The 18,133-nt window shown below is 38.1% G+C and overlaps 1 pseudogene; it reads right to left on the reverse strand.

Annotated features, from left to right (window-relative positions):
* Nucleotides 1–2,033: 2,033 nt before the first annotated feature.
* Nucleotides 2,034–4,145, reverse strand: LOC119523354 (annotated as a pseudogene).
* Nucleotides 4,146–18,133: the final 13,988 nt, after the last annotated feature.

Here is an 18,133-nt window from a genome sequence, read left to right on the forward strand (position 1 = left end):
AATGTTTGGTAAAATTCACTGGTGAAGCTATCTGTCCTTGGCTTTTCTTTATTGGGAAGTTTCTGACTTCTGATTCAACATCTTTACTTGTTATTGGTCTGTTGAGATCTTCTATTTCTCACACTTGAGTTTTGCATGTTGAAGTTGTATCATGTACCATTTCTAAACTCACTTATTAGTTTTAGGAGTATTTTTTATTGATTCATCAGATTTTATATGTAGATAATCATGTCATCTGTTAATTGGGACAGTTTTACTTTTTCCTTTCTGATCTGTAAGCCGTTTCTTTCTCCCTACCTACCTCCCCTTCCTCTTCCTCTTTCTCTCTCTCTCTCTCTCTCTCTCTCTCTCTCTCTCTCTCTCTCTCTCTCTCTCTCTCTCTCTCTCTCTCTCTCTCTCTCTGTCTCTCTTTCTTTTGCCTTATTGAGCTATCTAGGACTTTCAGTTAAATATTGAATGGCAGGGGCGAGAGTGGACATCCTTCCCTCATTCCTGATCTTAGAAAGAAAGTATTTAGTGCTTCTCCATTAAGTATTATATAAAGTGTAGGTTATTTTGTAGATGCTCTTTTTGCATCAATTGGTATAATCATGTGGTTCATTTACTTTAGTATATTAATTTGGTGGGTTGTATTGATTGATTTTCAAATGTTGAGCCAACTTTGCATTCCTGGAATAAATTCCACTTGGTCATAGTGTATTTTTCTTTTTATATATTATTGGATTTGACTTGCTAATATTTTACTGAGCACTTTTTGCATCTCTATCCATGAGGGACATTGGATTGTCACTTTCTTTTCTTGTACTGCCTTTTTCTAATTTTGGAATCAGGGTAATGCTGATTTGATAAAATGATTTAAGAAGAATACTCTCTCTTCTATTTTCTTGGAGAGATTGTGTAGAATTGGTGTTACTCTTCTTAAATGTTTGGTGGAATTTGCCTGTGAAACCATACAACCTGGAGGTTTCTTTTTTTTTTTTTTTGAAAGATTTTCAACTATGAATCCAATTTTTAATAGCTATAGATATAGTCATATTATTGTTTATTCTTGACTGTGCTTTTGTAGTTTGTGTCTTTTGAGGAATTGTCCCATTTCATCTAAGTTGCCAAGTGTATATGCATAGAGTTATTTGTAGTGTTCCCTTATTATCCTTTCAATATTTGTGGGGTTTGTACACTATTTTATTCCTGATATTGGTAACTTGAATCTTTTCCTTCCTTCTTTCTTTATTTTTTGTCAGGCTGGCTAGCAGTTTATCAATTTTATTGATCATTTCAGAGAACCAGCTTTGGGTTTCATTGACTTTCTCTATTCTTTTTCTGTTTTCAATCTCATTTATTTCTGCTCCAACATTTATTGTTTCCCTCCTGCTTGTTTTTGTTTTATTTTGCTCTTCTTTTTCTAGTTTCTTTACATGGATGCTTTATTGATTTGTGGCACTTATTCTTTTCTAATAAAAGCATTCAAACCTATAAATTTCACTTGCACTGATTTAGCTGCACCCTGCAAATTTTGAGATGTTGTACTTTCATTTTCATCCATTTCAAAATATTTTCTCATTTCCCTTGAGGTTTACTTCTTGACTCATGGATTATTTACAAATGTATTGTGTGGTTTCTAATTATTTGGAGATTTCCCTGTTAACTTTCTATTATTGATTATTGATTTCTAGTTTATTTCCATTCTGGTCAGACATTTGTCTTATGATTTCAGTTATGTTGCATTTGTTAAGATTTGTTTTGTGACACAGGATATGATCTATCTTGGGAAAATTTTCATATGCAATTGAAAAGAAAATTTATTCTGATATTGTTATATGAAGGTTCTATGCATGGCAATTAGATCCAGATGATAGATGGTATTGTTCAGTCCTTCTATACTCTTGCTGATTTTCTTTTTATTACTTGCATATATTACCAGGAAAGCATTGATGTCTCCAAGAATAATTGTAGACTTATTTATTTATCTTTCAATTTTGTATGATTTTACTTATGTATTTTTTTCACAAATAAGACTTTATTTTGTTTGAATTTTAAACAGATTCTTGGACTGGTGGCTCATAACCATCAGTTCCTTCCACTTTAGCACCCATCTCATCTCCAGTTGCTTTTCCAGAACTACTATCTTCACCGTGAAGCTCCACGAGTTTTCCCAATTTAAACGTGGGCTTCTTCAGCATTTTTACTTTTCTAACAAACACATCATAGATAGATTGGCAAGTCTTTTCTATGTCTTTACCAATGCTTTCTGGAATCAATTTATTGACCACTTCTTTCAAGTCATTTGTCTGCACCTCTTGGATCATGGTTTCCATCATCTTCTTCCAGATTTGGCAGACTTGTTGGTGCTGAGCATAAGAGGTCTTCCGAATCTGATTGTTGCATTTTTTGGTAAAACCAACACAGAACAGATGCAGCAAATAACCATTGGTAGTTTTGACATCCAGTGAGTCCAATGACATGAGTTTCAATCATGGTCTGCCATTTTTTTGACCATGGAACATATTTTGTCACGGGTAAGATCCATGCCATGGAAGTTGGTTAAGCAGTTTTTGCCCTGCACATCCTCAGTAATTAGCTTGAATTTTCTAAATGCAACTTCATTATTCTGCAGATCAGCAAGGCTCACTTCAAAAACACAATCCTTACCTTAAAAGATGGAAAAATATTCCATGTTCATGGATAGGAAGGCTAAATGTCATTAAGATGTCAATTCTACCCAAACTCATCTACAGATTCAATGCAATCCCAATCAAAATTCCAACAACCTACTTTGCAGACTTGGAAAAGCTAGTTATCAAATTTATTTGGAAAGGGAAGATGCCTCGAATTGCTAAAGACACTCTAAAAAAGAAAAACGAAGTGGGAGGACTTACACTCCCTGACTTTGAAGCTTATTATAAAGCCACAGTTGCCAAGACAGCATGGTACTGGCACAAAGATAGACATATAGATCAATGGAATCGAATTGAGAATTCAGAGATAGACCCTCAGATCTATGGCCGACTGATCTTTGATAAGGCCCCCAAAGTCACCGAACTGAGCCATAATGGTCTTTTCAACAAATGGGGCTGGGAGAGTTGGATATCCATATCCAAAAGAATGAAAGAGGACCCCTACCTCACCCCCTACACAAAAATTAACTCAAAATGGACCAAAGATCTCAATATAAAAGAAAGTACCATAAAACTCCTAGAAGATAATGTAGGAAAACATCTTCAAGACCTTGTATTAGGAGGCCACTTCCTAGACTTTACACCCAAAGCACAAGCAACAAAAGAGAAAATAGATAAATGGGAACTCCTCAAGCTTAGAAGTTTCTGCACCTCAAAGGAATTTCTCAAAAAGGTAAAGAGGCAGCCAACTCAATGGGAAAAAATTTTTGGAAACCATGTATCTGACAAAAGACTGATATCTTGCATATACAAAGAAATCCTACAACTCAATGACAATAGTACAGACAGCCCAATTATAAAATGGGCAAAAGATATGAAAAGACAGTTCTCTGAAGAGGAAATACAAATGACCAAGAAACACATGAAAAAATGTTCAGCTTCACTAGCTATTAGAGAGATGCAAATTAAGACCACAATGAGATACCATCTAACACCGGTTAGAATGGCTGCCATTAAACAAACAGGAAACTACAAATGCTGGAGGGGATGTGGAGAAATTGGAACTCTTATTCATTGTTGGTGGGACTGTATAATGGTTCAGCCACTCTGGAAGTCAGTCTGGCAGTTCCTTAGAAAACTAGATATAGAGCTACCATTCGATCCAGCGATTGCACTCCTCGGTATATACCCGGAAGATCGGAAAGCAGTGACACGAACAGATATCTGCACGCCAATGTTCATAGCAGCATTATTCACAATTGCCAAGAGATGGAAACAACCCAAATGTCCTTCAACAGATGAGTGGATAAATAAAATGTGGTATATACAAAAACACAATCCTTATGGCCATCAGATGCAATTTTGGTTCCTTGAGTCCTTATAACTAGTGTTTTCCCAATATTTCTTATATTAAACATCGCTGGTGTTTTCACATCATACCAATCTTTCTTAGAAAATGGATCAACCACTTTCTTCTTGGCTACTTTTTTTGCCACCTTTTGTAAGACACTTGTTCTTGCCAACCACCATGGTGCTGCTCAGAGAGCAAAAAGGGCTTGCTTATGTATTTTTAATCTCTGTTGCTGGGTGCTGTGCAGAAAAGAATCAATATAGCAGGCCTGGGGCTGCTATCCCTAGAAAGGTTTGCTTACTAGTTTGGCCCTTGCTTGGCATCTGGGAATTTGGATTTTGGGAAGGTTCCCACCATTCCCTAACTGATAAGGGTGTTTTACCATGTCTGAAGTGTACAAACAAGATTTTTATACTGAACACCCACTTTCCTTCTGGAGTCTGGAATCTTGCTATGTGCTTGCCTGAGGTTGCCTATGTGACCAACCTCCAGTGAAAACCTTGACCACTGAATCTCTGATGAGCTTCCCTGGTAGACAACACTTCATATATGTTGTCACAATTCATTGCTTGAGGAATGATTTGCGTGACTCCACTGTGAAAGGAGTCGTGGAGGCTTGAGCTGGTTTCTTCTGGACTTTACTCTATGCTCCTCTTTCCATGGTAATTTTTGCTTTGCATCCTTTTACTATAATAAATCTAAGCATCTAATGTCTGTGTGTCCTGGCTTAGCATATCCCAGGGCATTTGCCTCTCTCTGCTCTCTGTGAGAGCTCCTTTTAAAGGACTCCAGTAAACTAATCAAAACTTGCCCTGAATGGGCAGGGTCAAATCTCCATGGAAACATTCAATGAAGAGGTCACACCTTAATCAAAAAGATTAATCAATCTGCCCCCACAAGATTTCATTAAAGAATATAGCTCTTTCTGGGGGACATAATATATACAAACCAGCACAGAATTTTTTTCCTAAAATTAGTGTTTGCCTGATATATCTTTTTCCATCCTTTTATTTTAACCTACTTTAATAATTATATTTGAAGTGAGCTTATTGTAGATGACATATAGTTGGGTCATGATATTTTCTTTTTTTAAAAAGCCCATTATTACAATCTTTGACTTTTAATTGGTGTGTTTAGACTATTTTCATCTAATATAATTACTGATATGTTTGGGTTTGTGTATGATTTTATTGATTGTTTTCTGTTTCTTCCTTCTGTTTTTTTATTTCTCTCTTTCTGCTTTCTTGCCTTCCTTTAGGTCATTGGAACATTTTTAGTATTCATTTTCAATTTATCTACTTTGTTTCTGACTATCTTTTTGTATACTTTTAAAAGTGATTCATTTAGGAATTAAAATAGACATATTTTACTCTTCATAGACTGCTTAAATCAATATTTTACTACTTTACATGGAATGTAGAAACATTATCACCATAATCCTCCCTTTAGTTTCCCCCTTTTAATGTTATATTTACCTTAAATATTATATATTATGTCTACATACATTGAAACCTCACAATGTTTTAAGTTTTACTTTAAAGACTGAAATGTCAAGTTTCCTTTGGGCATCATTTCTAGCTGAAAACTTCCATTGTAATTCTTTTAGGTCTGCTCACAATGCATTCTCTTTGTTTTCCACCATCTGTGAATGCCTTTTTTTGCACTTCCATTCCTTAAGGATATTTTGCTGGATGTAAAATTCTGGGTTGACAGTTCTTTTCTTTCAGCACTTTAAAAATGTTGAATCTGGTATGTGACTATATCTCAATAACCTTGTATTAAAAAATGTTGAAACCTTTCATTCTGCCTTCCATGGTTTCTGATGAGAATTTTACAGTCACTTGAATCATTGTTCCCCTATATGTAATGCTTCCTTTTTCTTTGGTTACTTTCAAGATTTTTTCCTTTGTCTTTAGTTTTCAGTAGTTTTATTATGATATATATAGTTGTGGATTTCTTTGGTCTATTCTTTTTGGGTTTATTGAGTTTCTTTTTTTAAAAAAATTCAATTTTATTGAGATCATTCACATATACCATACAATCATCCAAAGTGTACAATCAGTTGTTCATGGTACCATTATATAGTTGTGCATTGATCACCACAATTAATTTTTTTCAATTTTAGAACATTTTCCTAACTCCAGAAAAGAAACAAAAAGAAAAAGAAAATTCAAATCCTCCCATACCCCTAACCACCTGTTCCAGTTTGCTAATGCTGCTGGGATGCAAAATACCAGAAATGGATTGGCTTTTATAAAGGGGGTTTATTTGGTTACACAGTTACAGTCTTAAGGCCATAAAGTGTCCAAGGTAACACATCAACAATCGGGTACATTCACTGGAGGATGACCAATGGCATCTGGGAAACCTCTGTTAGCTGGGAAGGCACGTGGCTGGCATCTGCTCCAAGTTCTGGTTTCAAAATGGCTCTCTCCCAGGACGTTCCTCTCTAGGCTGCAGTTCTTCCTCAAAATGTCACTCTCAGTTGCCCTTGGGGTGTTTGTCATCTCTTAGCTTCTCCGGAGCAAAAGTCAGCAGTGAGTTTTTATTAGATGCTGTTCTGCAGTAGTTCTCCAAAATGTCACTCTTAGCTGCTCTCAGGTTGTTTCAAAATTGCATTCTCCAGAATGTCTCTGTGTCAGCTTCTTGGGGCAAACTCTGGGCTAGTACCTCCAAAGCATCAGCAAAACTTTGCTTTCAATGGCCATCTTCAAAATGTCTCCGTAAGTTGCAGAAGGCTCCTTCTGTCTGAGCTCTAGTAAACTAATCAAGGCCCATGCTGAATGGGTGGGCCCACGCCTCCATGGAAATTATCTAATCAGAGTTATCACCTACAGTTGGGTGGGTCACACCTCCATGGAAACAACCTAATCCAAAGGTTCCAACTTAATCAACACTAATACGTCTGCCCCACAAGGCTGCATCAAAGAACATGGCTCTTTCTGGGGGACATAATATATACAAACCAGTACAAGAGGGAACACTTCCTAATTCATTCTATGAGGCCAACATCACTCTAATACCAAACTCAGATAAAGATATCAAAATCCCTTATGAATATAGATGCAAAAATCTTCAACAATATACTAGCAAACCAAATCCAATAGCACATTAAAAAGAATTATACACCATGATCGACTGGGATTTTTTTTTTTTTCAGGCTGGATAGCTTTTTTTTTTTTTAATTTTTATTGGGATTGTTCAGAGACCATACAATTATCCAAAGATCCAAAGTGTACAATCAGTTGCCCCTGGTAATGTGCATCCATCACCGCACTTAATTTTTGTTCAATTTTTAGACAAGAAATAAAGTGATAGATGAAAAAAGAAAAGAAAGGGAAACTCGAATCCTCCCATATCCCTAACCAACCCCCCTCAATTGTTGACTTGTAGTGTTGGTATAGTACATTTGTTACTGTTTATGAAAAAATGTTGAAATACTACTAACTGTAGTATATAGTTTGCAATAGGTATATATTTCTTCCCTACATGCCCCTCTATTATTAACTTCTAGTTGTATTGTCATACATTTGTTCTGGTTCATGGAAGAGTTTTCTAATATTTGTACAGTTAATCATGGACATTGCCACCATAGGATTCACTTTTATACATTCCCAACTTTTGACCTCCAACTTTCCTTCTGGTGACATACATGACTCTGAGCTTCCCCTTTCCACCTCATTCACGCACCATTCGGCACTGTTAGTTATTCTTACATCTTGCTACCAACACCTCTGTTCATTTCCAAACATTTAAGTTCATCCTAGTTGAACATTCTGCTCATACTAAGCCAGCACTCCCTGTTCTTTAGCCTCGTCCTATATCTTGGTACTTTACATTTCATGTCTATGAGTTTACATATTATAATTAGTTCTTATCAGTGAGACCCTGCAATACTTGTCCTTATGTGTCTGGCTTATTTCACTCAGTATATTGCCCTTGAGGTTTTGTCATCAACCCATTTTTTTTAAGATGGTTTTGTTCACACACCATACATTCCATCCTAAGTAAACAATCGATGGTTCTCTGTATGGTCACATATTTATGTGTTCACCACCTTCACCACTATCTATATAAGGGCATCTACATTTCTTCCACAAGGCAAGAGGGAGAGTCAAAGAAGGTAGAGAGGCAAAAGAAACAGGAAAAAAATTACAGCTAGGAAGTAGCAAAAGGAAAAGTAACCTTAAGTCAAAGTAGAGTAAAGAGTCAGACAACACCACCAATGTCAAGTGTCTAACATGCCTCCCCTATCCCCCCCTCTTATCTGCATTTACCTTGGAAGCATAATACAATGATTCTGTTAGTTATAGTCTCTAGTTTACGTTGATTGCATCCCTCCCCCAATGCCTCCCCATTTTTAACACCTTGCAAGGTTGACATTTGCTTGTTCTCCCTCGTAAAAGAACATATTTGTACATTTTATCACAATTGTTGAATACTCTAGATTTCACCAAGTTACACAGTCCCATTCTTTATCGTTCCTCCTTTCTTCTGGTGTCTCACATGCTCCCAACCTTCCTCTCTCAACCGTATTCATAGTTATCTTTGTTCAGTGTACTTACATTGCTGTGCTACCATCTCCCAAAATTGTGTTCCAAACTATGCACTCCTGTCTTCTCCTATCACTCTGTAGTGCTCCCTTTAGTATTTCCTGTAGGGCAGGTGTCTTGTTCACAAAGTCTCTCATTGTCTGTTTGTCAGAAAATATTTGGAGCTGTCCCTCATATTTTGCTGGATATAGGATTCTTGGTTGGCGGTTTTTCTCTTTCAGTATCTTAAATATATCACACCACTTCCTTCTTGCCTCCATGGTTTCTGCTGAGAGATCCGCACATAGTCTTATTAAGCTTCCTTTGTATGTGATGGATTGTGTTTCTCTTGCTGCTTTCAGGATTCTCTCTTTGTCTTTGACATTTGATAATCTGATTATTAAGTGTCTTGGCGTAGGCCTATTCAGATCTCTTCTGTTTGGAGTACGCTGCACTTCTTGGATCTGTAATTTTATGTCTTTCATAAGAGATGGGAAATTTTCATTGATTATTTCCTCTATTATTGCCTCTGCCCCTTTTCCCTTCTCTTCTCCTTCTGGGACACCAATGATACGTACATTCTTGTACTTTCTTTCATCTTTATGTTCCCGGAGACATTGCTCATATTTTTTCATTCTTTTCTCCATCTGCTCCTTTGTGTGTAGGCTTTCAGGTGTTTTGTTCTCCAGTTCTTGAGTGTTTTCTTCTGCCTCTTGAGATCTGCTGTCGTATGTTTCCATTGTGTCTTTCATCTCTTGTGTTGTGCCTTTCATTTCCATAGATTCTACTAGTTGTTTTTTTGAACTTTCAATTTATGCCTTATGTATGCCCAGTGTTTTCTTTATAGCCTCTATCTCTTTTGCAAAATAGTCTCCAAACTTTTTGAATTGATTTAGCATTAGTTGTTTAAATTCCTGTATCTCAGTTGAAATGTACATTTATTCCTTTGACTGGGCCATAGCTTCATTTTTCTTAGTGTAGGTTGTAGTTTTCTGTTGTCTAGGCATCTGACCTCCTAGGCCACCCCAATCAGGTTTTCCCAGACAAGAACAGGCTCAGGTCACAGAAGGAGGAAATCTTCAGTATCTGGTTTCCCTGATGGTTTTTCTTAGAGGATTGATACACCTGTGCTTTTCTGCCTGGCAGGTGCACCTGTCAGCCTGTCACTGGCTGGTGTAAGAGGGTGTGGCCTGTGGCGCTCCTCCCCCAGGCTTTGGGGTCTGGTTCCGGAAAGGTAGGCAGTAGAGCTGGGCCCCTCCTTTCTTCTTGGGAAGCTATGCCCCCTCCAGAGATGTCATCTGCATATCAATAAGTTCTTTGTTTCTCTGACTCTGCTGATCAAAGTGTTTTGATTTTAAAATGGCTGAGGCTGTCTTTACTGAAAAGTGCTGAAAATGGCTGAGGTTTTCTCCACAGAGAGAGAAAGGGACAGAAAAGCTCCCAGGCTCACCCGTCAGCCAGAGATAGCACCCGATCCTCTGGGCTCCCTGTCCTGAGACAGATATGTCCCCCGACTCTCCCAAGGTCAGTTGTCACCAAAAGCCTCTGTCTGCTTGTTGAGGATTTGCTGTCTGTATTGAGCAGTTAACATTAAAACCCCAGTTGGAGCTAGGCTGAGAGAGTGCTGCTCTCTAGCGCCATGAGGCTTCCGTGAGGGAGGGGCTCTTGGCTCTCGGCTCTCAGCGTGGGTCCGCAGTTTTACTTACAGATTTTATGCTGCGATCTCGGGCATTCCTTCCAATTCCGGTTGGTGGATGATGAGTGGACAGTCATGTTTGTCTCTCTGCAGTTATTCCAGGTTATTTACTAGTTTTTTTGTCATTTATGACTTGTTCCGGGGGGGACTAACAGTCTTCCACTCCTCTCTTTTTTTTTTTTTTTTAATTCAGTTTTATTGAAATATATTCATAAACCATACGGTCATCCATGGTATACAATCAACCGTTCACAGTATGATCATATAGTTATGCGTTCATCACCACAATCTATTTCTGAACATTTTCCTTACATCAGAAAGAATCAGAATAAGAATAAAAAATAAAAGTGAAAAGAGAATACCCAAACCATCCCCCCATCCCACCCTATTTGTCATTTAGTTTTTACTCCCATTTTTCTACTGTTTTTTTTTTCAATTTTTTAACTTTGTTTATCAAAAAATTGAAAACAAACAGGCAAACAGCAACCAAAAAAACCCCACAACATTTCAAACAAAGCAATGGATTAAGGAAAACAAATAACCTAAAATAACTACTTTGCTTCCAATATGTTCCTACCATACCCCAAGAAAATTAATAAATCATGTCCAAACAGAGGAGTAAGAAAAACAAATAATCTAAATAACTACATTACTTCCAACATGTTCCTACCATACCCCAAGAAAATTAACAACCCCTAAAAAAACAATGGAATAAGAGAAAAAAAAAACCTAAAATAACTCTATTGCTTCCAACATGATCTTACTATATCCAAGAAGGTTTACAAACCATAATCATTCCTGAGCATTCCCATAAACTTGAGATTACCCTCCATAGTTTATCTGTTCTTATTAGATTATCATTCCCCCTCCACTAATTGGTATCTCTAGGTCCCCTACATTCTACAGTATAAAACATTGTACATTTTTCACAGAATTCACATTAGTGGTAACATACAATATCTCTCTTTTTGTGCCTGGCTTATTTTGCTCAGCATTATGTCTTTTTTTTTTTTTTTAATCTTCATTTTATTGAGATATATTCATATACCACGCAGTCATACAAAACAAATCGCACTTTCGATTGTTCACAGTACCATTACATAGTTGTACATTCATCACCCAAATCAATCCCTGACACCTTCATTAGCACACACACAAGAATAACAAGAATAATAATTAGAGTGAAAAAGAGCAATTGAAGTAAAAAAGAACACTGGGTACCTTTGTCTGTTTGTTTCCTTCCCCTATTTTTCTACTCATCCATCCATAAACTAGACGAAGTGGAGTGTGGTCCTTATGGCTTCCCCAATCCCCTTGTCACCCCTCATAAGCTACATTTTTATACAACTGTCTTCGAGATTCATGGGTTCTGGGTTGTAGTTTGATAGTTTCAGGTATCCACCACCAGCTACCCCAATTCTTTAGAACCTAAAAAGGGTTGTCTAAAGTGTGCGTAAGAGTGCCCACCAGAGTGACCTCTCGGCTCCTTTTGGATTCTCTCTGCCACTGAAGCTTATTTCATTTCCTTTCACATCACCCCCCGGTCAAGAAGATGCTCTCCGTCCCACGACACCAGGCCTACACTCCTCCCCGGGAGCCACACTCCACGCTGCCAGGGAGATTCACTCCCCTGGGTGTCCGATCCCACGTAGGGGAGAGGGCAGCGACTTCACCTTTCAAGTCGGCCCAGCTAGAGAGACAGGGCCACACCCGAGCAACAAAGAGGCATTCGGGAGGAGGCTCTTAGGCACAACCATAGGGAGGCCTAGCCTCTACTTCGTAGCAACCGTCCTCCCAAGGGTAAAACCTGTGGTAGAGGGCCCAACCCATAAAACCACCAGTCCCCTATGTCTGTGGTCATGTTAGCAACCATGGAGGTGGGGTAGGCGAATACCCCTGCATTCTCCACAGGCTCCTCAAGGGGGCACTACATCTTTTTTTTTCCTTGTTTTTTTTTTTTTTTTAACTTTCCCTTCTTTTTTAAATCAACTGTATGAAAAAAAGTTAAAAAGAAAACAAACATACAATAAAAGAACATTTCAAAGATACCATAACAAGGGAGTAAGAAAAAGACAACTAACCTAAGATAACCGCTTAACTTCCAACATGTTCCTACTTTACCCCAAGAAAGTTACCTAATATAGCAACATTTCTGTGAACTTGCTCCTACTATATCCATCAGAAATTAACAGACCATAGTCACTCCTGGGCATCCCCAGAACGTTAAATAGCTTATCTGTTCTTCTTGGATTATTGTTCCCCCTTCCTTAATTGCTCTCTATTGCTACTTCCCCTACATTCTACATTATAAGCCATTTGTTTTACATTTTTCAAAGTTCACATTAGTGGTAGCATATAATATTTCTCTTTTTGTGCCTGACTTATTTCGCTTAGCATTATGTCCTCAAGGTTCATCCATGTTGTCATATGTTTCACGAGATCGTTCCTTCTTACTGCCGCGTAGTATTCCATCGTGTGTATATACCACATTTTATTTATCCACTCATCTGTTGAAGGACATTTGGGTTGTTTCCATCTTTTGGCAATTGTGAATAATGCTGCTATGAACATTGGCGTGCAGATATCTGTTCGTGTCACTGCTTTCCGATCTTCCGGGTATATACCGAGAAGTGCAATCGCTGGGTCGAATGGTAACTCTATATCTAGTTTTCTAAGGAACTGCCAGACTGACTTCCAGAGTGGCTGAACCATTATACAGTCCCACCAACAGTGAATAAGAGTTCCAACTTCTCCACATCCCCTCCAGCATTTGTAGTTTCCTGTTTGTTTAACGGCAGCCATTCTAACCGGTGTTAGATGGTATCTCATTGTGGTCTTAATTTGCATCTCTCTAATAGCTAGTGAAGCTGAACATTTTTTCATGTGTTTCTTGGCCATTTGTATTTCCTCTTCAGAGAACTGTCTTTTCATATCTTTTGCCCATTTTATAATTGGGCCGACTGTACTATTGTCATTGAGTTGTAGGATTTCTTTATATATGCAAGATATCAGTCTTTTGTCAGATACATGGTTTCCAAAAATTTTTTCCCATTGAGTTGGCTGCCTCTTTACCTTTTTGAGAAATTCCTTTGAGGTGCAGAAACTTCTAAGCTTGAGGAGTTCCCATTTATCTATTTTCTCTTTTGTTGCTTGTGCTTTGGGTGTAAAGTCTAGGAAGTGGCCGCCTAATACAAGGTCTTGAAGATGTTTTCCTACATTATCTTCTAGGAGTTTTATGGTACTTTCTTTTATATTGAGATCTTTGGTCCATTTTGAGTTAATTTTTGTGTAGGGGGTGAGGTAGGGGTCCTCTTTCATTCTTTTGGATATGGATATCCAACTCTCCCAGCCCCATTTGTTGAAAAGACCATTATGACTCAGTTCAGTGACTTTGGGGGCCTTATCAAAGATCAGTCGGCCATAGATCTGAGGGTCTGTCTCCGAATTCTCAGTTCGATTCCATTGATCTATATGTCTATCTTTGTGCCAGTACCATGCTGTTTTGGCAACTGTGGCTTTATAATAAGCTTCAAAGTCAGGGAGTGTAAGTCCTCCCACTTCGTTTTTCTTTTTTAGAGTGTCTTTAGCAATTCGAGGCATCTTCCCTTTCCAAATAAATTTGATAACTAGCTTTTCCAAGTCTGCAAAGTAGGTTGTTGGAATTTTGATTGGGATTGCATTGAATCTGTAGATGAGTTTGGGTAGAATTGACATCTTAATGACATTTAGCCTTCCTATCCATGAACATGGAATATTTTTCCATCTTTTAAGGTCCCCTTCTATTTCTTTTAGTAGAGTTATGTAGTTTTCTTTGTATAGGTCTTTTACATCTTTGGTTAAGTTGATTCCTAGGTACTTGATTTTTTTAGTTGCTATTGAAAATGGTATCTTTTTCTTGAGTGTCTCTTCAGTTTGTTCATTTCTAGCATATAGAAACATTACTGACTTATGTGCATTAACCTTGTATCCCGCTACTTTGCTAAATTTGTTTATTAGCTCTAGTAGCTGTATCGTCGATTTCTCAGGGTTTTCTAGATATAAGATCATATCATCTGCAAACAATGACAGTTTTACTTCTTCTTTTCCAATTTGGATGCCTTTTATTTCTTTGTCTTGCCGGATTGCCCTGGCTAGCACTTCCAGCACAATGTTGAATAACAGTGGTGACAGCGGGCATCCTTGTCTTGTTCCTGATCTTAGAGGGAAGGCTTTCAGTCTCTCACCATTGAGTACTATGCTGGCTGTGGGTTTTTCATATATGCTCTTTATCATGTTGAGGAAGTTTCCTTCAATTCCTACCTTTTGAAGTGTTTTTATCAAAAAGGGATGTTGGATTTTGTCAAATGCTTTTTCAGCATCTATTGAGATGTTCAATTGATTTTTCCCTTTTGACTTGTTAATGTGTTGTAATACATTGATTGATTTTCTTATGTTGAACCATCCTTGCATGCCTGGAATAAACCCCACTTGGTCATGGTGTATGATTTTTTTAATGTGTCTTTGGATTCGATTTGCAAGTATTTTGTTGAGGATTTTTGCATCTATATTCATTAGGGAGATTGGCCGGTAGTTTTCCTTTTTTGTAGCATCTTTGCCTGGTTTTGGTATTAGATTGATGTTAGCTTCATAAAATGAGTTAGGTAGTGTTCCATTTTCTTCAATGTTTTGAAAGAGTTTGAGTAAGATTGGTGTCAGTTCTTTCTGGAAAGTTTGGTAGAATTCCCCTGTGAAGCCATCTGGCCCTGGGCATTTATTTGTGGGAAGATTTTTGATGACTGATTGGATCTCTTTGCTTGTGATGTGTTGGTTGAGGTCTTCTATTTCTTCTCTGGTCAGTCTAGGTTGTTCATATGTTTCCAGGAAATTGTCCATTTCCTCTACATTATCCAGTTTGTTGCCATACAGTTGTTCATAGTATCCTCTTATAATTTTTTTAATTTCTTCAGGATCTGCAGTTATGTCACCTTTTTCATTCATTATTTTGCTTATATGGGTCTTCTCTCTTTTTGATTTTGTCAGTCTAGCTAGGGGCTTGTCAATCTTGTTGATCTTCTCAAAGAACCAACTTTTGGTGATATTTATCCTCTCTATTGTTTTTTGTTCTCTATGTCATTTATTTCTGCTTTAATCCTTGTTATTTCTCTTCTTCTACTTGGTTTAGGATTGGTTTGCTGTTCATTTCCTAGCTTCTTCAGTTGATCCATTAGTTCTTTGAGTTTGGCTCTTTCTTCCTTTTTAATATATGCGTTTAGTGCTATAAATTTCCCCCTTAGCACTGCTTTTGCTGCATCCCATAGGTTTTGGTATGTTGTGTTCTCATTTTCATTCGTCTCTATATATTTAGCAATTTCTCTTGCTATTTCTTCTTTAACCCACTGATTGTTTAGGAGTGTGTTGTTTAACCTCCAGGTATTTGTGAATTTTCTAAGTCTCTGATGGTTATTGACTTCTAATTGTATTCCACTGTGGTCAGAGAATGTGCTTTGAATAATTTCAATCTTTTTAAATTTATTGAGGCTTGTTTTATGTCCCAGCATATGATCTATTCTGGAGAAAGTTCCATGAGCACTAGAAAAGTATGTGTATCCTGGTGATTTGGGATGTAATGTCCTGTATATGTCTGTTAAATCTAATTCATTTATCAGATTGTTTAGGTTTTCAATTTCCTTATTGGTCTTCTGTCTGGTTGATCTATCTATAGGAGAGAGTGATGTGTTGAAGTCTCCCACAATTATTGTGGAAACATCAATTGCTTCCTTTAGTTTTGCCAGTGTTTCTCTCATGTATTTTGTGGCACCTTGGTTGGGTGCATAGACATTTACGATTGTTATTTCTTCTTGCTGAATTGCCCCTTTTATTAGTATGTAGTGGCCTTCTTTGTCTCTCAAAACATCCCTGCATTTGAAGTCTATTTTACCTGAGATTAATATTGCTACACCTGCTTTCTTTTGGCTGTAGCTTGCATGAAATATTTTTTTCCATCCTTTCACTTTCAGTTTCTTTGTGTCCCTGTGTCTAAGATGAGTCTCTTGTATGCAACATATTGATGGTTCATTTTTTTTGATCCATTCTGCGAATCTATATCTTTTAATTGGGGAGTTTAATCCATTTACATTCAACGTTATAACCGTGAAGGCATTTCTTGAATCAGCCATCTTATCCTTTGGTTTATGTTTGTCATATTTTTCCCCTCTGTCTATTAATATCCTTTATTGTACCCATACCAAATCTCTTTAGTACTGAACCTTTCTCCAAGTCTCTCTGTCCTTTCTTTGTTTCTCTGTCTGTAGGGCTCCCTTGAGTATCTCCAGTAGGGCAGGTCTCTTGTTAGCAAATTCTCTCAGCATTTGTTTGTCTGTGAAAAATTTAAGCTCTCCCTCAAATTTGAAGGAGAGCTTTGCTGGATAAAGTATTCTTGGCTGGAAATTTTTCTCATTCAGAATTTTAAATATATTGTGCCACTGCCTTCTCGCCCCCATGGTGGCTGCTGAGTAGTCACTACTTAGTCTTATGCTGTTTCCTTTGTATGTGGTGAATTGCTTTTCTCTTGCTGCTTTCAGAACTTGCTCCTTCTCTTCTGTGTTTGATAGTGTGATCAGTATATGTCTCGGAGTGGGTTTATTTGGATTTATTCTATTTGGAGTTCGCTGAGCATTTATGATTTGTGTATTTATGTTGTTTAGAAGATTTGGGAAGTTTTCCCCAACAATTTCTTTGAATACTCTTCCTAGACCTTTACCCTTTTCTTCCCCTTCTGGGACACCAATGAGTCTTATATTTGGACGTTTCATATTATGTATCATATCCCTGAGGTCCATTTCGATTTTTTCAATTTTTTTCCCCATTCTTTCTTTTATGCTTTCATTTTCCATTCTGTCATCTTCGAGGTCACTGATTCGTTGTTCAACTTCCTCTAGTCTTGTACTATGAGTGTCCAGAATCTTTTTAATTTGGTCAACAGTTTCTTTAATTTCCATAAGATCATCCATTTTTTTATTTAGTCTTGCAATGTCTTCTTTATGCTCTTCTAGGGTCTTCTTGATTTCCTTTATCTCCCGTACTATGGTCTCATTGTTCATCTTTAGTTCTTTGAGTAGTTGCTCTAGGTGCTGTGTCTCTTCTGGTCTTTTGATTTGGGTGCTTGGGCTTCGGTTATCCATATCGTCTGGTTTTTTCATATGCTTTATAATTTTCTGTTGTTTTTGGCCTCGTGGCATTTGCTGAACTTGATAGGGTTCTTTTAGGATTTGTAGACCAATTGAAGTCCTTATCTCTAATTTATCAGATCTACAGCTTCGTGGAGTACACTTTCTCTAACTAACCAGCAGGTGGCGTCCACGAGCCACCTGTTCTCCACAAGCCAGTTCTCCCCTGCTTAGCCTTTTTGGTGAGTGGGGGAGTGAGTCTTGTGGGGTCCAATTGGTGTACCAAGCTTGCGTGTGTAGTTGGTGTTGCCTGCCCTGTATATGGGGCGTGTTTCTGGGCAGTCGGGGCGGGGGGGTGGCTCTAACAATCAAATCTCCCTGGTGATCCTAGAGTTTTAAAGCTGCTGCAATAGTCTAATCCTTCAGTTCAGTCCTGCCACAATTTGTCTCTGCCACTGACCCACAAGTCCTTGGTATTGGCGTATGGCTCCTGAGACTTGCAAGTGGGCCCCTCTTCCAGGCCGTGCACCCCGGGTCCTCTGTTGAGGGATGACTGTGCTATGTCACAGGTGAGTGCCATCCCCCCAGGGCAGTTCTGGGCTGCTGGGCTGTGTAGGGAGGCTCCCAGTCTGCTCAAATGATGGCTGAATGGGGCTTTGTTAATTCACACTGCTCCACCTTCCCAACTCTGGGACTATCAGCTGAGGTTGCAGGGAAGGCTAATGTCCACGCCCAGTTTTGTGGTGTGTGCCTGTTATTTGAAGCACTTCCGTCACACTGGGTTGTCTGGGGCA

Source organism: Choloepus didactylus, chromosome X, assembly GCF_015220235.1.
Source record: "Choloepus didactylus isolate mChoDid1 chromosome X, mChoDid1.pri, whole genome shotgun sequence".
NCBI classification, from domain to species: Eukaryota; Metazoa; Chordata; class Mammalia; order Pilosa; family Megalonychidae; genus Choloepus; species Choloepus didactylus.